The following is a 21,851-nucleotide window of genomic DNA, read 5'->3' as shown; positions in this document are numbered from 1 at the left end:
TTAATTTCTCAAAATCCACTGCAGCACATATATTGAGACCTACAAAAGGCACATCGGGCTACCAGTCCCTACAATTTTGCCAAGTTTCGTGCAAATCCATTCAGCCGTTCGGGCTAAAAGTAAGGCTAACCGCCCTATGGAAAACTCAATGTCAAAAACACGTTTTGGGACCCCCCTTTTTTCTCGGCCCCCCCTTGACAAACCCCCCCAAATTTTCAGGGGCTGCTCAGAAACAAAATGTTCCATTTTCCAGAAAATTTCAGCCAATTCCGTCCACAAACGCCAAAGTTATTAGACATAGAATTTTCAAAAATCCCATAGGGAAAAAATCCTAACTATATATACCTACTGGCGACCGCCAGTAGGTAATCTATCTTTATATATATATATATTCACTGAAAAAAAACATAGGTTTCAGCTACGTTAAAGTTAGGAATTAGCATTTAAAAAACCTTAGAAATTCACTGAAAAAAACATAGGTTTCACCCATGTTATAGTTAGCTGGACATTTCTCTCATACAAAACCATTCAAATTCCCCCGTTATAGTTAGTTATAACTATAACTCGCGCGCCCGCAATGCACTGATGATGACGTCACATATTACATCATTCATCACATGGTCAGTGACATCACTGATGACATCACTGATGACATCATCCACTGAATGTGTGTCTTTCTGAAAAGTAAATATTTTTATATATGTATATCTAAAGGTCGATGGAAGAATAAATGGGTATATAAGTATCTAAATGGATGTTTTTTTTGTAAATTTCATTGTATAACTGACTTATTAAGTGTATCTTAGTGAATACATGTATTAGCGAGTTTATGTTTAAATATGTAAATATCTGTATCATTGTCTCACTTTCTGTATAAGTGGCTGCATGAGTTGGTGAGTAGTTACACGAGTGTCTACATGGGTTACTAGTTGGTTTTTTGAGTATCAGAATGAGTGTCTCTATGGTTTGGTGGCGGGTATTACTTAGGGCACATGTGCATGAATGACTGACTCACTGTTTGTATGTGTTTTGAAGGCAGCATGTGTGCAGGACTGTAAGGGTGGATGAATGTGTGTATAGGTGTGTTACTAACTGAATGACTGCCTCAATAGTGTCTTTATGAGAAAGTACATATGTTCTAAACTAGTATATGTGAGTATTGATGTATGTAAGTAAGGATATATGACAGTGACAGATTGAAAAAGTTCCTTTATAAATAAGTATGTGTTTCTATAACTGATTGTTTAAGAGAGTAAGTATGTGTACGTTTCTGTAAAACTAAGTGTAGTGGTGTGTGTATAGCTGTATATGCAAACAAATGGATGTTTGATAGTTTATTTGCATGTGTGAGTATGTGTGTGAGTAATATGATGAGTGAGTACATGTTTAAGTGACTATATAGAAATGTTAGTGGATGAGTGGATGTGTATGTAGATGTTGGAATTACTGAATAGGTTGTTGTAACTGGTATTGGTATCTCCAATTTTTTGAAAATGTTAGTATCTATTTTTGAATGTGTGTATTATAGGTTATATTAGGGTGAGAGGAGGTCTGCCACTCTTTCACATGGATTATTTCATCAGTGATGTCATCTGTGATGTCATTTGAGATGTCATCAGTGATGTCATCAGTGATGTCATTTGAGATGTCATCAGTGATGTCATCAGTGATGTCACTGACCATGTGATGAGTGATGTAATATGTGACGTTGATGGAGCGAGGTGGCAAACACAAAATGTTGTGTACCCCTCTCAAAGTTAATGTCCCATAACGTTAATAATTACTGATTGCATGTTTTGCAAAATTAACCAACCATAGAGTAAAATGCACACATTATTTTTTATTATTACACACAGGGAAAACTAACTTTGCTTGCATGTTGCAATAAACCCAGCTAATATGTATTGTTATTGTGTTGTGAACTAATGTGCAGCTTAATTGTAAACAAATGCAATTTAATGTGCTTATTTTACACGTTTCTGTGTGATGGAGAGGTCGAAAATGTAAGTATAAAATGCATTCATGTGGCTTATATGCTAGGTAACAACTAATTGGGAAACATTAGTAAGGTAGGAGGGTAACAGAACGGGTTTAAATTCAATAATTAACATGAATCTGTGTTTGTTTCTATGATAGTTCCAAAAGTGGCCTCTGAGGCCTATGCGAAAGATGGCTGCTCGGGTAAACTGTGAGCAAGAGCTGGACAGCACATGGACCCCAAAATTCTGCAAGTCAGAGTGAACTGCCTGTGCTCGAGGAGGTTCAAGGCTACCATGGTCCGGAACCTAGGATGGGTGCCAAGCATGGACGATGTAATGCTTAGAGCCTGGGAGAGTTGATGCATGTTTCAAATGCAAGGAAGCGACTAGGCCACGGACTGACTTAAACAAAGACCCATTATTTGTTCGCTGACACGTTGTGAAAATGATGCCGTAATGTTGAAGAGATGTTCACCCACCTCGATTTTGTCCAATCAGAGACCAAATAAATGATAGTGGTTACAATTTAGATAGATTAAGGGTATAAAACCCCCTGGTTTAAGCTAGAAGGGGTCGCTTTTCCGATTTCTACTGGAGATGCTGCCCGAGTGCTGACCGATTCCTGGATGTAAGATTCTAATGATTTTTACTAGTTTGCTTTGCAGGATTGAAGGATAAGATGAGGATGTTAGTTAGGGATGTTAAGAGAGAATGAATTTGGAACTATCTGTTCTTTGCTAAACTTTAACTGTTTTCTAAGATGAAGCGATTTTCCTTGAGCTCTAAATAAAATGATCATTTTGAAATAAAGTTTATGATTTACTGAATAAAGATTGACTAATTCATAAATGTCAGACATGATAAAGTTTTGCTTTGAATAAAAATTAGATAAAGGAAGAAGGAAAAGCTGGTCTTTGATTCTTCCTACACCTAATTTTCATTCTATTAGATCCATTGCCATTATGGTGGTGTGTCTGAATAATTAAAGTCTGAATAAAACCATGGTAAAATGTTTAAATCTGCAGGTGTAAATAATAAATAGTCAAATAGGTTTAGACGATCCACCAAATGTTACAGCATTTCTCCATTCGATTCACCAGAGCCTTGAAGCCAAATGTAAGTGAACGGGGTAAATGTGCAGTGTCATGAGCCCCACTGATGCATGATTTGTGTGTTTAAGGTTTCAGGGAAATGGTGAGTATTGATTAGAAATTATTTCTGGAGCCGCGCTGTAGCAACGTCATCAGCAGTGCATTGCGGGCGCGCGAGTTATAGTTAACTGAACTAACTATAACAGGGGAATTTCAATGGTTTTGTATGAGAGAAATGTCCAGCTAACTATAACGTGCCTGAAACCTATGTTTTTTTCAGTGAATTTCTAAGGGTTTTTTAAATGCTAATTCCTAACTATAACGTGCCTGAAACCTATGGTTTTTTCAGTGAATATATATATATATGCACTGGAAAACTAAACACCCACTTTCTTTACAAAGAAATGAAAAGTTTGCATCTCTGCAACTTCTCTAATTTTTCACCTTAGTCATCTTCCACTCAATCAACACAACAACCACAAATACACACACCTACTTGCTACCATTCTTGCCTAAGCTTATCAATTATTCTTTTTTAATTCCAATTCAAATTCAAAGTGCAGGCCCTTTATTCAGCCTTCTTGGTATCTACTACCCGTGAATAGCAGTGGGTAATTTGCACACTTCTGTCCATTCTTGCTTCTTTTCTACCACACACTGCGGCAGGTTTACAAGCCCCTTGCGCCACTTTTGCATCATTTTTCCCACGACCTTGTACATCTGCCCAACTGTGTGTACTTTATGCACTAGCTTTCTTCCTTAGTTGTTGTACTAGTTTCTCTTGCTCCCACTGCGGAATCCAACACCCTATCTGTGTAATGACCTGGAAATCCAAGGATCCACTTCACTGACAATGCAGTGGGTAGTTTGCATCTCTCCAACCTTGCTTATTTTTCACGTTTTTCATCTTCTACTCAATCTACATATCATCCACACATGCACACATCTAATTGCTGCATTCCTTAGCTGTGATTATCAACTATTCTTCGATTTTATATTCATATTCAAAGTGCAAGCCCTTTATCGAGCCTTTTTGTTATAACTACTGAATTCTGCTCATACACAGAACTGTGCATAAAGACTTAGGACCTCAGTGAATTACGGTGTAGTAAAACCCACCTTACTACACAAACCCCCTACCGAACTAGCAATCAGTGACTCATTGATTCTTCGCCCTAGAGCAAAAACACCAATGACTAGTCAACCCAGAACATGCAACTTAGATTACATGAAGTAAAGTGATTAACAAAAACACTCTTTCAATATAGTCTTACACCAGTCCAAAACAAGATGTAAATAAAGACACGTGCAACTTTGAAATGTTGATTTCTAACCCCATAATCTCATGCACAGTACCTTAGAAAATACAACCAAACATACTATCAGAAACAAGGTTGTCAGCATTGTTACTATTCTATGAAATACAAACGGAAAAAGCATCCTATAATGCTAAAGGTAAGCAAATTTAAAATATACCTACATTTCACCCTCCCTACCTAGCAGATTAGTTTATAACTACAGAAAGTCTCATAGGATTACATGGGCAGACCCATACCTCTGGTACTCAGCAGTAATGGATCACATTCAGTGCTCCACAAACTGTCAAGATACGAATGTTCTTCAACTGTGTGTAACTTTGCCTCCACAATGGATTATGAAACACGCAAGTATCAGAGGTGGCCACAGCTTCATATGTTTTATGGCTCGAACGTGCGAGGATCATTCTGAATAACAAACACAGTATTCAAGATAACCTTGATGTTCCATGCTCTCACTATACACACAAAACTAGCAAGGCAGTTTACAAATATAGCATACCAAATTATTCTCATATAAAGCAATATACTCAGCCTTCTCTAAACAATATCACAAGTACGTGTCGTGTGCAAAGCAGAGCAGGAAAGCAAAAATAGCGTGTAAGCTTCTAATAAACCCTGCTAACTTAACAGGGTGTGAGTGCAACGCTCATCCCCACGGCACCCTTTCTTGATCAAAGCACGTGATATAAACGTGGGCGAATTAGGAACGCAGAGTTCAAGCCTTAAAAGCAGAATCAAGTTCACATTTCTAAAAAAAAGTTATTCGCTCTTTGATAGAAAGCAGTAACTAAATAATAAAGAATACGTAGAAGAACCAAAGAGTTTTAATCCAACAGCGTGTAAGCACAGTATGTAGCAACAGCCTCCAACAGAAAGTCATTGTTCTCATCTGAAAATATTTCAGCCATCCAATTCAATAGTGGGAATGAACATACATGTTCCTCAACGACCGGAGACTCTGTCACCATCGGAGGAAAACTCGGGTCATCTTCAATGTAACTGTGTGCCAAGAACTCAAGCACCGCTGCAAAAACATTCCAACGTCCCATTATTCCATGTGTCGCTGCTAAAGCCATAATCCCGCTGCCAGAACAGAGCACGTCATGAACCAGTAAGGGGCTCATCAGCTGGTCATAATCCGCGTTGGGAGACACCGTACTGCAGAGACACAAATCCAGGGCCCAGTCAAAATCACAGTTCAGGCAATGGAACACAGGTTGAACGCATGTGAAAAAGGAAAATCGAAACGATAATCCATAAACTGCGCTCAATGTAGCCAAAGGCAGCGCTCCGTAATAACTAATCATTCGGTTGCGTAGCAGCAACAGCCGGGACATATTATCGTCTGCTGCAGGATGTGCATCCATATTTATGTAAACAAATTAATAAAACCACACCGGCAACTAATGCGAGTATTAAGCCCAATCCACCAAAGATGCTGGAAAAATCTAATGAAAAAATCCCAAAAAGACACCAAATATACTTTCTACAGAAGTCACAAGGCCACTGCTTCTAACTTAAAAAAGTAAGGTAACCCCGTATTCAAAGACACATTAAAGATACTCTGAATTAACTTGAGCATGTCTGTATTTAATAAATCATGCACTTCTGATTTTCTCCCTGCCCTTCAAAATCTTCTGGCAACCCTGGTAATTAACAATGCCTCTGTCTTAGTTCTGGGCGATTTTAATTACTGGCCTACGGACCCCGCCGAGGACTCTTCCTCCAAAGACTTTACCCAGTCACTCTCTAGCTTCAACTTTACCCAACATGTTCAAAGCCCCACCCATACCGGTGGCCACACCTTGGACCAGATTTGGACGCTTAATATCCCTACCTCTTCCCTTATAGTTTCGCCTTGTCCCTGGTCGGATCATTCTTTCCTTACCTTCTCCATGGACCTGAACCTCAACACTCCGCCCCCAGCTCCTAAAAATATCTGGGCTAGGAACTGGAACAAGGTTGACATCACCTCCCTCTGCAACTCACTTTCAGCCTCCTGCCCTGATATCATGGGATTAGACCCCCTCTCCCAGACCGCCGCACTTGATCACTGGCTTATCACCGCCTGTGATCCGGTGGCCCCCCTGAAGCGCATGGTTATTAACCGTTCCCATCATGCCAACAAATGGTTCAGCCCGGACCTCAAAGCCATGAAATTGAAGGTCAGACAGGCCGAACGTGCCTGGCGCCGTGCCTACTCACCCTCTAGCCGGCAACACTTCATCACGATACTCAAAGAATATAAAACCTCCATACTCATGGCAAAAACTGACTATTTCTCTGGACGCATCTTAGCGGCTGACTGCCAATCCCGGGTAATCTTCTCCACTGTGCACGAGCTGGCTGCCTCGGACAGAACCTCACCCCAAATCCCTACTTCCCAGGCTCTATGCGACTTACTCAATGACTTTTTCATTGATAAAATAACTCTCATTAAAGCCAACATTCCGCCCCCCCTCCCTTCTCTCACCTTTCCTCAACCTCCCGATAACCATAGTCTTCTCACTTCCATTCCCTCACTCACCAGAGAACTGTTGCTTCCCCTACTCAGCCGTGTCAAATCGGGCTCCCCTGCCGACATTGCCCCGGCACGCATCCTTAGCCAGCTTTTTCTGGCGTGCCCCTCTCCGGTTTTGGCCATTCTGAATAATTGCTTTGCATCAGGCTCTGTCCCGGCTCCCTTTAAGTCAGCCACAATCCTCCCAATACTGGAAAAACCTGGAGTGGATCCCTCCTGCCCCGCAAGCTATCGTCCCATATCCCTCCTCCCCTATTTGGGAAAAATAGCAGAGTCCCATGCCACCCAGGTGCTCAGCTCCTTTATCGAAAGTAGTAGCTATCTTGCACCGTGCCAGGCGGGCTTTCGCCCCCGGCATTCCACAGGAAAGGTAGTCATTTCAGTAATGGACCAACTTAGGGAGGGCCTAGATACCAACATCCCCCAGGCCCTGGTCCTATTAGACCTATCTGCCGCCTTTGACACGGTTGACCATTCTATCCTTCTGTCCCGTGTCAAGGCGGCGGGCATAAGGGGCCAGGCTCTTGCCTGGATAGGCTCTTTCTTGAAGGGACGCACTCAGGCGGTCCACCTGGCTGAATTTTCAGCCTCTCCCAGGAAAGTGGACTGCGGGGTTCCCCAGGGCTCTTCCCTATCCCCCCTCCTGTTCAACCTTTATATTTTTCCTCTTATTTTTGCACTCCAACAAATGGAGGTCACAGTATATAACTATGCTGATGACCTCCAGCTTATTTTTAATTTTTCCTCCCCCTCTTCTGCTGCTCTTAACTTCCAGTCGGTCCTTCTGTTTATCCGTGGTTGGATGAACGCAAATCACCTCAGACTCAACGCGGATAAGACAGAACTGATCTTGACCGGGGGCAGCGATAACCCCTGGACACCCTTCTTTTGGCCTGTTTCTTTTGTTCCCGCCCCCACCCCCTCCCATTCGGTAAAAACCCTTGGGATCATGCTTAACCATCAGCTGACACTTCACACCCACATTAGTTCCGTTGTTTCTTCCTCCTTTTTTACGTTAGGCATCATTAGGAAAGTCTCTCGGTTCTTCTCATCCTCCGCCTTGAAATTGATTGTTATGGCCATGATTTTATCCAAAATCGACTATGGTAACATCATTTATAATGGCGCACCGGCCTATGCACTCCATCGCCTCCAGCTGGTGCAGAACCAGGCGGCTCGCATGGTACACGGCCTACCTAAATTTCATCATTCCTCTCCGTTGCTTATCGCCCTTCACTGGCTTCCAATAAAACAAAGAGCCCTTTTTAAACTCGGCTGCCTTACTTTTCAGGCTCGGGCTGGCACTGCCCCTGCTTTTATTAACGCAGGCATCACTAACTACATCCCCACCAGAGACTTGCGCTCCTCTTCAAAATCTCTTTTAGTCATTCCCCGGTTTAAGAAGAAGCGCTCTGGTGGCCAGAAATTTTCGGTGCTCGCTCCCACCTTTTGGAACTCCCTTCCGCTCACCCTAAGATCGCTGTCTTCCTATACAGAATTTCGCAGCAACCTCAAGCCTTTTTTGTTTCAGCAAGCATTCAGTTCATAACTTTCACCCTCTTTTTTCCTCAGTTGAATTCCTACAGCGCCATGAAACTGCCAAGTGAACGCGCGCTTACAAATAGCTCAAAATTCAAATTCAAATTCAAATTCTGTGTGGGTGTTTGCTACATGAAAGACAAATGTTTCTGTACCAGATATAAGAGTGACCTCTTTTTGAGACAATAGCGCTCTTATACAACTCATTTGGTTGACTCTGCTTTCAAGGTCGAAATTGACAGCCAGATGGAAACTTCCAGCTTCCCATGCAGAGGAGTTAGCACAACTTTTTTTTAATCAAACCACACGCTCAGTTACAGTAATCATGTAAGTGATGCCTGCTAACATTGCACAACAATCTCCATTATTTCAAAGTAAATAACTCCCGTTTCCAGTAAACTGAACATTGTTATGATAGCAGGTGTCGGACTACCTTTCAAAACGCAGTCCAAATTAGGCACATCTTGTATACAAGAGCCATGCAATTGTATGTGTCTACAAATTAAGGAGTGATCTGGTACTATTGTGCAATCCTCGCCATTCACATAGACTTCTTTTCCCTCCCTCAGACACCTATATGTAAATGGTAATAACCAAGCTTCATGCAGATAACCTCTCCCTAAACATCCATATCTGCCTATAGCATAGTATTTCGTGCAAGCCTCGAACTTAACCAGGTTAAAAAATAACGTTATGATACTGTGGATAAGCCAAATGCAAAAACAACAGTTGATGGACAGAATGCAGAACAATGTCATACATTCACCCCAGTACAGAGACCATATCACCCCAATTCAGACATGGCCATATGCAAATCAGCCTTGACCCTGTGCCTTATGGGAACAGTCCAGCCCGAACTGCCAAGTCATGTCTTCCTTGGACCTGAATCAAGCATCCTGGGACCGGTTTCTGTCTATCAGCAGTCTTCAGCCAGGATAGCTTGACTCCAGTGGTGTGGAGAGCACGGGGCTCACGTCTGAGCACACCGGTCCCACTCGGGGTGACAAATGCAAAAAAAAAGTTGATGGACAGAATGCAGAAAAATGTTATACATTCACCCCAGTACAGAGATCTGGGTCTAAATCCATCGTTTTTTGCTCACCACACCACCCCAATTCAGACATGGCCATATGCAAATCAGCCTTGACCCTGTGCCTCATGGGAACAGTCCAGCCCGAACTGCCAAGCCATGTCTTCCTTGGACCGGAATCAAGCATCCTAGGACCGGTTTCTGGCTATCATCCATCTTCAGCCAGGATAGCTTGACCTCGGTGGTGTGGAGAGCACGGGACTCACATCTGAGCATACCCGGCCCACTCGGGGTGACAAATGCAAAAACAACAGTTGATGGACAGAATGCAGAACAATGTCATAGATTCACCCCAGTACAGAGATCTGGGCCTAAATCATCCCCTTTGGTTTTGCTTTGTTACGCCATAAGTTGGCAGGGTATGCTCAGACGTGAGTCCCTTGCTCACTTTGCCACTGAATTCAAGCAAGCCCGGCTAAAGACGGCTGTAATGCCAGAAACCGGTCCTGGGAAGCTTGATTCCAGTCCAGGGAAGACATGGCTTTGCAGTTCGGGATGGATTGTTCCCATGAGGCACAGGGTCAGACTGATTTGCATATGGCCATGTATGAACTGGGGTGGCGGAGTGAGCTAAAGAACGGTGATGGATTAAACCCAGATCAGTTGACTGGGGGTGAGTGCTTGTATTGTCAACGCTCCGTACATCATCCCCTTTGGTTTTGCTTTGTTCCCCATAAGTTGGCAGGGTATGCTCAGACGTGAGTCCCTTGCTCACTTTGCCACTGGATTTAAGCAAGCCCGGCCGAAGACGGCCGTATTGCCAGAAACCTTTCCTGGGAAGCTTGATTCCGGTCCAGGGAAGACATGGCTTGGCAGTTCATGCTGGACTGTTCCCATGAGGCACAGAGTCAGACTGATTTGCATATGGCCATGTCTGAACTGGGGTGGTGGAGTGAGCTAAGGAACGGTGATGGATTAAACCCAGATCAGTTGACTGGGGGTGAGTGCTTGTATTGTCAACGTTCCGTCCATCATCCCCTTTGGTTTTGCTTTGTTCGCCATAAGTTGGCAGGGTATGCCCAGACGTGAGTCCCTTGCTCACTTTGCCACTGGATTCAAGCAAGCCCGGCTGAAGACGGCTGTAATGCCAGAAACCGGTCCTGGGAAGCTTGATTCCGGTCCAGGCAAGACATGGCTTGGCAGTTCGGGCTGGACTGTTCCCATGAGGCACAGGGTCAGACTGATTTGCATATGGCCATGTCTGAACTGGGGTGGCGGAGTGAGCTAAAGAACTTTGATGGATTAAACCCAGATCAGTTGACTGGGGGTGAGTGCTTGTATTGTCAACGCTCCGTCCATCATCCCCTTTGGTTTTGCTTTGTTCGCCATAAGTTGGCAGGGTATGCTAAGACGTGAGTCCCTTGCTCACTTTGCCACTGGATTCAAGCAAGCCCGGCTGAAGACGGCTGTAATGCCAGAAACCGGTCCTGGGAAGCTTGATTCTGGTCCAGGGAAGACATGGCTTGGAAGTTCGGGCTGGACTGTTCCCATGTGGCACAGGGTCAGACTGATTTGCATATGGCCATGTCTGAACTGGGGTGGCGGAGTGAGCTAAAGAACGGTGATGGATTAAACCCAGATCAGTTGACTGGGGGTGAGTGCTTGTATTGTCACTGCTCAGTCCATCATCCCCTTTGGTTTTACTGTGGATAAGCCACACTCCTGAATTGGATCTCCATTGAGTGACCACTTCTAACCATTCTTATAGCGCGCCCTGTGCTCTGATTTGACAGTGAGAGAGTGATCACACCATAGTTTGTACTGCTAATCATTCTCAGCATACGCTACGAATACCCTTTGACGTTACACGTCGCATCAAAGCTTCCGTGTGACATCATGTACGGCGCCCCGCACAAAAAAGACGCAAATGTTTTTAATTGTTAAAAAACATATATTCATGTATTTAATGAACATACTAACATAAGACTTAATCTAGGATAATTATGGAATTTTTTAAAAGTTTTAAAAATCCTACATTACTTCTATATTGTATGAGTACAGCTGCGTGCCCCTCCGCCTGGTACCCTAGACTCCACCACGCCCAGACCTGGTTCATAAGCACGCGTGATCGTCACCGTAAAACCATTAGCACGCATATCGCTTTTCCACACATGCTTTTACAACTAGTATGCATTTACCACACATGATAAATGCATAATCTTAATAATGATTTTTTATTGACCAACACGTGTTGTAATGCCTGTGCTTTACGTCTTTCAAATTACTGTCTCGGTATACGTGTGACCAAGTCTGATAAGATCGGAGGCCAAGGACAAACACCGTGGTATCTGTGGCACGAAATCTCATCGTTTGCAGAGAAAATATGCGCAGGGTAAGATGAAAGTAACAGGTATAATAAAAATAATGGAGGAAAACTACTAAAATGGTGGTTGGACGGAGTATGTAATCATTGTTTGGCGCCTCGACACTACATTTCAAATAAATATACATACAATATGTTTATTAATATATTACAAAAGTATAGCACAGGATAACACACATGACCCGGGAAAAGAAAGCGGCAAATTTAATACCTAAAATCAGGAGAGGTTTGCTTGGCGATCTTGAAGAAAAAGAAAAAAAAGTGCACTTGCAAACAAGTCTGCGCATGCGTAGAGAGTACAACTGATGCAGGAAAAAAAAAAGGAAAGTTTTACATACTGTCATAGAAATATAGCTCTAAAAATTGCCCCGGTAATTTGCCCCCCCAGTACCTAATAAACAAAACGGACTTCTAGTTTTTTTTCACCTTTTCCACCGCGTACAAATACTGCACGAGTACCCCGCCATTTTTTATTTTTTTTCAAATAAAAATTGAGCCTAAAGATCCATGTACCACCCCCCTGACCAGGACTATAGGGTCAGAATGTTTCTACCCTGCCCCCTTTCCTTATTTCTCAACTTTGTTTTACTGTTTTCTTGTGACACGGCTCTCGCGACAAACAAGATGGCTGCCAACATTTCATGTTTTGGAGTATTGACAACCAATCAGCATGCAGCTCTTGCTCGTAATTGTACATATTTCCATACGCGTACGCCGCGATTTTCCTTTAAAAAAATTAAAATAAAAAATAGAGCCTAATCATCTATGTACGACCCCCTGAGCAAGCCTAGATGGTCAGAATGTTTCTAGCCTACCCCCTTCCCTTATTTCTCAACTTTGCTTTACTGTTTTCTTGTGACTCGGTTCTAGCGAGGCACAAGATGGCCGCAAACACTTCCTGGTTTAGAGTGTTGACAGACAGTTTACAGCCAATCAGCATGCAGCTCCCGCTCGTAATTGAACAGATTTCCGTACGCGTGCTGAACTCCGTCTCTAGATATCGCTATGATTTTACTTGCAATTTTCTCAGAAACTACTGAACGGATTTACACCATTTAACAAAAAGCACAATTTGGGAACAGAACTCTACCTCTCTGCCAAATTTTGTGTAATTCCGGTCAGCCGTTCGGGCTGTTGCCCTGGCTAAAGGTCCCTATGGAAAATTGCATGGGGAAAACATGTTTTGGGACCCCCCTTTTTTCTCAGCCCACACTTGACAAATCACCCCCAAACTTTCAGGGAAGGAGCGGAACCAACCAGGCCATTTTCTTGGAGATATTCACGAAGATTCGTCCACCGGCGCCAAAGTCATTCCAAATAGAATGTTGTGGATTTCCTATGGAAACTAGGGCCTAACTATAACTATCTACTGGTGACCGCCAGTAGGATATATATATATATATATATATATATATATATATATATAAAACTGACTGACTGAATTATTTTTAAAGCGCGCTTATGCCGAGGCGTCTTGGCGCTGTAGAACGGAAGAAGTACGGATAGCGATTAAGGCATTGAGAAGAGCCAGGTTTTCAGGGCCTTCCTGAAACTTGTTCTGTTATTGTCAGCGCGCAGCGTGATGGGCATAGTATTCCACAGTTTGGATGACTGATAGGAAAAGGATTTTGCACCCCATCGGGCTCTCTTTATTCTTGGCAGATGGACCAGATCTTGACTGCCAGATCTTAATGTGCGTGAAGGCACATAGCATGGGAAAAGATTATATATATTTATATATATATATATATATATATATATATATATATATATTACCTACTGGCGGTCGCCAGTAGGTATATATAGTTAGGATTTTTTCCCTATGGGATTTTTGAAAATTCTATGTCTAATAACTTTGGCGTTTGTGGACGGAATTGGCTGAAATTTTCTGGAAAATGGAACATTTTGTTTCTGAGCAGCCCTTGGAAATTTGGGGGGGTTTCGTCAAGGGGGGGGCCGAGAAAAAAGGGGGGTCCCAAAACGTGTTTTTAACATTGAGTTTTCCATAGGGCGGTTGGCCTCACTTTTAGCCCGAACGGCTGAATGGATTTGCATGAAACTTGGCAAAATTGTAGGGACTGGTAGCCCGATGTGCCTTTTCTAGGTCTCAATATATGTGCTCCAGTGGATTTTGAGAAATTAACGTTTAAAAAAAGATATATATCTGTAAGCGCGCTCCAGGCAGCGCTCCGGTCCGTGGACCTTAAGCGTACCGGAACTTCGCGTAGCTAAGCTGATTGGCTCTCCGGTGTCTGTCAACATTCTAAACAGTCCGGAGCGGCCGCCATCTTGTCTCTCGGTAGGATTGAGAGACAAGAGGAGGCCAAAACAAAGGCGAAAATGACCATAAGGGGGCATAGTAGATCCTCCCTGACCCCCTAGCTTTAATGTGGAGGTTTTAAAAGGGCCCCGCGGGGCAAAAAAAACAAAAAAAATGTTTGTTTTTTTTTGCGTGGGGAGCGCCCGGTCCGCGAACCGGGAAGCGTTCTGGGCAGCGTACTGCAATGAAAAATGAATGATAGACTTTTCAAATGCTGTATGTTAATTGATTGTTGTTTTTGTTGATTATTTTTAATTTTTTTTATTTTTTAAGCATTTTTTTTTATTGTGATTGTGTTTCATAATTTATTAAACTTTCTAACATTTCATTGTCAGAAATTTCATAATTATCATGGAATATACATTGTAGTCTCTGAGGGTGTAAAATGTCCTCATTTGCAAGGAGGTTATCTACTGCTTGTACACATTGCAGTAGTTCATTGTCCCAAGTTTCATCGAAAAATTCAATGTCAATTTGATCAATTGTATCAATCAATTCTTGGCTGCTCTCTTGCAGGTCCATTTCAAAAGAAACTTGGTTTTCGCCTTCCATTTTGCCTGAAATTTGGATTAAAAAAATATATATTAGTAGAGATAGGGCAATGTTGGGAATAATTTTAGATAGGCATTTTTTATCAGTGAATTTATCTTTGGGCAGTGTATAGTATCAGAGTGGAAGTAGGAATATAAAAAAGTGTATGTGATTTAACGTAAGTAAATTCATAATTATACAAGAGAAGCCTAACTCCATCCATAACTATAACAGAGAAGTCTCTCTAAATCTATAACTACTACAGAGGGATAGTATATATCTATCAGAAAAAGTTTACCATATTAACTTATAGTGCACAATATACTTCAGTTTTAAAAATAAAAACTTACCTTTAGAAAGAAGTTGAAGGAATTAGTGAAAATACTATTGAAATGTACAGCAAGAAGTAGTAGTCAAAATGGCTGTGTTTTCTTCTCTTCCTTTATATATATTCAGGTACATAGCCAATCAAATGTCAGGTAAAAAAAGTAGAAAATGAAAGTAACATTTTAATTGGTTGTCAATTCCAACACTTCAGATGTGTTTTGTGAAGTAATTTACCTCAGGGTATTTAGAGAGGTCTACAGGCTAAATGGTTAAATGGAATTTCAATCAAATTTGTGAAAATGGTAGGGATTGGTATGTAGTATGAGCTAGTCTATATTTGGTGAAATTGTCTCCAGTGGCTTTTCTGTGAACTACTTTCCCACCTTTTTTGATGGTGCGCTTCCCAGGGAGCGACCCGGTACGCGAACCGTTGAGCGCCCCGGTTCGCGAACCTTAAGCGTAACGGGAGTCCACCATTTTGTGTTTCGGTCGAATTAAGATACAAGATGGAGGGCAAATAATGTTCAGAATGGGTAGAAGGGGGCACGGTAGACTTATCTTGACCCCCTAGGTTTTGTGAGGGTGGCTGAGGAGGCCCATATGTGCGAAAAAAAACATTTTGTAAAAAAATTTCGCGAGGTTAGCTCCCGGTTCGCGTACCGGGAAGCGCCCCAGGGAGCGTACTTTGTTGAAAATTAGTGAAAAATGTTAGAGTAAAATAATAATTGTGAGTGATCAGATGTAGGGTAGCTCTGAGAAGAGCTTTTGGGTTTATGGTACATTTAGGTACTTATAAGTAGGTACCAATGCACATTCTTAAATTCAGAGTGAAAACTCTGTTGCCCTCATCTGAGAAGTGAACTCCATCTCCTCTGTAGATATCTTGCATGTAGTAACGCAAGTTATTGTTGTACAGGGAGCCCATTCCATGGTCTCTCATGTAAGCTGAAACAGATTTGTTTACATGCTTCCTCGACTTCTCAATTTGTGGACAAAATTGGTTTGACCACCTCCATTTCTGTCTTTGGCATATATTTGAATATACCAAGGCAGTCTGAGGAAAAAGTGCCATTAATTGCTCAAAGGTGTCCTTTAAAAGCATTTCCAGACCTACACCAGTCAAAGTGCCCAAGTCATTACCTCCACAGTGCACAATTAACAGGTCAGGTTTGGGCAAATGCATAAAGGTTTTCACCAATGGTATCAATTGGTGACATTTTAATCCTCTGTGGCCAAACCACTTAATTTCCACATCTTGTAAATTGAGGTTAGGTAATTTCCTGTTTTCAACGTACCTTTGAGCCCAGTGAATATAACTATGTCCAACAATCCAGACAGAAAACATGGTGAGAGAAGGTTCTCCTGCAGTCAGATGAAGTGTGGCAATGAAATGGCAGTTGAAAAAATGAGAGTTTAAAATGAAAAAAACTGTGGAGTTTCTGTGTTCATGAAGCAGTAACATTGATTGGTGGATTTTGATTGCTGAAAACAGAAAGTTAGGGTGCACGGATGTGTTCTTTGAAAGATGTATTTTGAATGGTCAATAAAAAATCATTAAATGAAAGAATGCACTGGATATGCAGGTGCACTGAGAGTTCAGAGTTCAATTGCAACAAAGTTGTGTGAACTTGCAAACACCAGAAGTCTTCCAAGAGGTGGTTGCCATGCAGAAAAGGCAGAAAGGGCAGAGGGGGGAAGGGTTTTCATTTGAAAAAAAGTGAGGGAAGAGTTTTGATTGGGTGACATGAGAGATATGTGTGAAGAATTACAGCATTTCTGTGCTTTTGATAGCTGCAGACTCTGGAGTGCATACCTTTTGCTCTGCTGAAGACAAATTGGTGTGTTTCTGAGACTGTTTTCAAACTCAAAGTATTTGCTAAGGTGAGAAAATATTTCTTTAATTTAGATAGAGAATAGTGTGCTTTTAGGAGAAAATTATGAATTATGTGGCGCAAATTGCTTGTAAATATGCTCCCACATGTACATGGAAAATTTAGATTTTGAATGTTTGTGTTACATAGCCATGTTAAAAGTGATACAAACATGCTGCAAAGGCAATCAAAAAACGCTTTTATGTGTCTTAAGGACATTTTAAGTAATTTTCCCATGTGCAGTGTTTTGAAATTATGATTTGAAAATCGTTTTTGGGGAAAAGGAATTGTTTTTAAATTTATGACAAGGACATAATGGTGTATGCTTCTTTATACGGCAATTGACTGTCCCTGATGTTATTTTTCCCATTTTAATGTAAGACCTTTCTCTGTGGCGCAAGTTGCTTGTAAATATGCTCCGACCTGTGCATGGGAAATTTAGATTTTAAATGTTTGTGTTACATAGCCATGTTAAAAGTGACCCAACCATGCTGGAAAGGCAATAAAAAAACACTTTCATGTGTCTTAAGGACATTTTAAGTAATTTCCCTGTGGGCAGTGTTTTCAAATTATGAATTGAAAATCGTTTTTGAGGTAAAGGAATGTTGTTAAAATTTATGTGCGCCATATGTCCACAAATTTCGTTTTCAGGGGTGCAGCAGGGTGTTCTTGAGACGCCCCTGCACCTTTGGAAAAATTCCTAATTTGCGATGAGCTAATTGCTAATCGCAAATTGCACCTTCATTCTTATGGGCCTCCTGCTCCATGGAAATGAATGGGTAATTTGCAATTAGCAATTTGCTCATCGCAAATTAGGAATGGTAAAGAATCGCTATTTATTCCTTAAAATTCGCTATTTTGGAAATGCAAAATAGTTATATGATACATATGGCGGTTGATGTCTAACAAGATAAGAAGCTTAGGGATACATTTATGATGACTGGCGCAATGAAGTGGACATCACTTACTTCATTGGTAGAGCTTTACATGTATTATGTCCTCTGTATTCTTCATCAAGCGTAACTTTAATCTGCAATCCTGAGTAGGCCTCACCTTAAACAAACCTCTGGATAGGCCACACCTTATCGTCATCCTGAATTAATCATTTAAAATGCTAGGGACAGATTTATGATAGGTGTATGCCTCTTTTGCGCCACTTACAAAACACTGTCCACGGGGAAATGACTTAAAATGTCCTTAAGACACATGAATGTGTTTTTTTAAAGCGTTTGCAATTTTTTGGGGTGACTTTTAACATGGCTATGTGACTCAAACAGTCAAAATCTAAATTCACCATGCACAGGTGGGAGCATATTTACAAGGAATGTGCTCCATGGGGAAAGGTCTTATAATGTAATATGGGAAAAATGACATCAGAGACACTGAAATGCCTTATAGAGAAGCATACACCATTATGTCCTTGTCATAAATTTGCAAACCATTACTTTTCCCCAAAAACGATTTTCAAATCATAATTTGAAAACACTGCACATGTGGAAATTACTTAAAATGTCCTTAATTCAAAATTTGCTATTCCTTATTTTGCGATTGCACTGAAGGATTTGCAAATTTTGCGATTCCTTAAATGCAATGTATCAAACAAAAAATATGTAAAAAATGATATTAAGGATTTGGAAACTACCACCAACTTCTAATTTGTGGTAATTTGCGAATTCTTTTCAAAAAGCATTTTTTTCCAAAAAACAAAAGGTGCCACATGACGCCTATACATGTCCTTAGGGCATGTATGTGTGCCATATGCCCCCAAATTTCTTTTTCAGGGGTGTAGCAGGGTGTTCTTGAGATACCCCTGCACGCTTGAAAAAATTCCTATTTTGTGATGAGCTAATTGCTAATCGCAAATTGCAACCTTCATTCCTATGAGCCTCCTAGCCCATGGAAGTGAATGGGTAACTTGCAATTAGCAATTTGCTCATAGGACAGATTTATGATAGGTGTATGCCTCTTTTGTGCCACTGTGCGTCACTTTTATGATGCAGCGGCGGTGCTAATTTGCAATTAGCAATTTGCTCATTGCAAATTAGGAATGGTAAAGAATTGCTATTTATTCCTTAAAATTTGCTATTTAGGAAATGCAAAATAGTTTGATGGTACATATGGTGGTTCATCTGTAACAAGATAAGAAGCTTAGGGATACATTTATGATGACTGGCGAAATAAAGTGCACATTACTTACTTCATTGGTAGGCCTTTACATGTATTATCTCCTCTGTATTCTTCATCAAGCGTAACTTTAATCTGCAATCCTGAGTAGGCCTCACCTTAAACAAACCTCTGGATAGGCCACACCTTATAGTCATCCTGGATTAATCTTTTAAAATGCTAGGGACAGATTTATGATAGGTGTATGCCTCTTTTGTGCCACTGTGCGTCACTTTTATGATGCAGCGGCGGTGCAAAAGATTTGCTATGAGTCGACAACATTACAAATTGATGCATTTAGGCAGATATGTCATGGTGTAAAAAAAACGTACCACATGAAACCGATGCAGCAGTGATGCAAAAGATGCACCATGTCGCAAGACAGGCCTCACTTGGGGCATATGTATCAAGCTAATTAGCATTCGCAAAGATCAAAATTCTACGAATTTCGGCCTTTGCGAATGTTAATTAGACAAATGGTATGTATCAAACAAGTTTGATGCAAAATAAGGAGTAGCAAAATTTGCTATTCCTTATTTTGCAATTGCACTGAAGGATTTGCAAATTTTGTGACTACTTAAATGCAATGTATCAAACAAAAATTATGTAAAAAATGACATTAAGGATTTGGAAACTATTGTGGTAAATTGGTGGTAATTTGTGAATTCTTTTCAAAAAGCTTTTTTTCAAAAAAACAAAAGGTGCCATATGACGCCAACACATGCCCTTAGGGCATGTATGTGTGCCATATGCCCCCAAATTTATTTTTCAGGGGTGCAGCAGGGTGTTCTTGAGACACCCCTGCACCCTTGGAAAAATTCCTAATTTGTGATGAGCAAATTGCTAATCGCAAATTAAACCTTCATTCCTATGAGCCTCCTAGCCCATGGAAATGAATGGGTAACTTGCAATTAGCAATTTGCTCATTGCAAATTAGGAATGGTAAAGAATTGCTATTTATTCCTTAAAATTCGCTATTTAGGAAATGCAAAATAGTTTCATGCTACATATGGCGGTTCATCTGTAACAAGATAAGAAGCTTAGGGATAGATTTATGATGACTGGTGCATCACCAGGGATGTGTCAGTCATCCTGCGCCGCTGTTCCGCCACCCATGGTGTGCTGCATTTAGAATACGGGGCATCATGGGGCAAAAATGGCACAGATGCGTGACGTATCTGTGCTGTAAAGGTAGTGATTGCTGGAGTTGTATCGCAAGTGCGATGCAGCTCAAGCAAGGCTCAGGGGTGCCCCATCTCCACAATGTTGCGTCAAGACCTATGCCTGCTAAAGCAGGCGCAGGGTTTTGACGAAGCTTTCTCCTATCTGATTGTAAATACGGCACACCATGGGTGGCAGAGTAGTGGTGCACGTTAACTGGTGCATGCCTGGGGATGTGCCATTTAACATAAATCTGCCCCTTTACATTTAAGTATGTGCAGGACACACAGAGTCGGTGATGCTTATCCAAGGTTAAGAAGAGATGAGTCCTGTTCACTGAAAATTTAGACATAGTCTTCACCTGCTCAGCATTGCTGGACATGGCTAAATAATAGCTGCAAAATATTACTCTTGTTAAACAATTTTACTATTATAATCTCTGAGATTTGTCTCTTACTCTGCAACATCTCATTGTTGTTATCTTTCTTTAAAGATAAAGACAACCTCAACATGAGCGACAATCTGCAATCAGTTGATTTTGACCTCATCATTGAACTTGTAATTGAAACATCAGTGGATGTTGATCCCTTGGATGATTTAAATCCTGAGGATGAAGAAGAGCGTGATGAGGATGCAGATTTGTCCGAATTATATGACATAGGATGGGAAGCTGACCTGCTTGAGCCTATGGAAATATAAACATTTATTTTTAAAATTTATAATTAATAAAAAGTAAAAAGGTAAACCGTTTAATTTAAAAATAAAGACACCTTCAAAAGCAGGTTATGTGTAGTGTCTTCAATAAAATATTAAAATATGCTCATAAAATTAGATCAGATTCACATATAAAATAGCACAGGTAACATAAATATAAATGTCATTTCTTTTCTGCTATTTCTGTATTGTAAATTTGCAAGGACTAAAAAATCTTCTATTTAAAATGTCAAGTAGTGTGTTAAGTTTTTGATCACTGTTATTGTTTTACTGTTTGGTAATAATGGTTAATAACATTTTTTATTATATTTTACCACAGATTCAACTGCAGATCATTTCAAGATTTCACCATGCCAACAATAGAAAGACAGAGAAAGGCTGCAAAACGTCAAAGACAGCAGGTGAAAGAAAATAAGCAGCAGTCCTCTAACAAAAAGATTTGTCAAGTCACGAAGAAAGCACCGGGTAAGAGCACAAAATATTTCATAAGAAATATGTGTAGTAAAAAAAATATTACTACAGAAAATGTTTCAGTCCATAAAACGAGAAGGAATTCAAATGGAAAGGAAAGGCCAATCAAAAGTTGTTACTGCTAGAGCAAGAGATAACTCTGTGCATGATAGTAGAAGGAAACAACAGTTTAGGGAGATTCGTAAACGAATGTTCCGCAACAGGATAATTGGCAATTTGTTAAAAAATATTAAGAAAGGTCAACAGAAACTGGTTTTTTATAAGAGAAAAAAAAAAGTTGAGAAAGTTATTGATCAGGCATTTGAAATTAAACGTAAGTTATTTATTTTGATAATCAATAGAATTAGGAAGCTAAACAAGGCAATTTATGATTTCAAAAGAAATAGTAGATGGAAGAGAATAGTTAATCGTAGTAATTTTTGTGAAGTTTT

This window comes from Lissotriton helveticus, chromosome 3_2, assembly GCF_964261635.1.
Source record: "Lissotriton helveticus chromosome 3_2, aLisHel1.1, whole genome shotgun sequence".
NCBI lineage: Eukaryota > Metazoa > Chordata > Amphibia > Caudata > Salamandridae > Lissotriton > Lissotriton helveticus.
The sequence above is the reverse complement of the archived record's forward strand: the minus strand, read 5'-3'. Positions refer to the sequence as shown.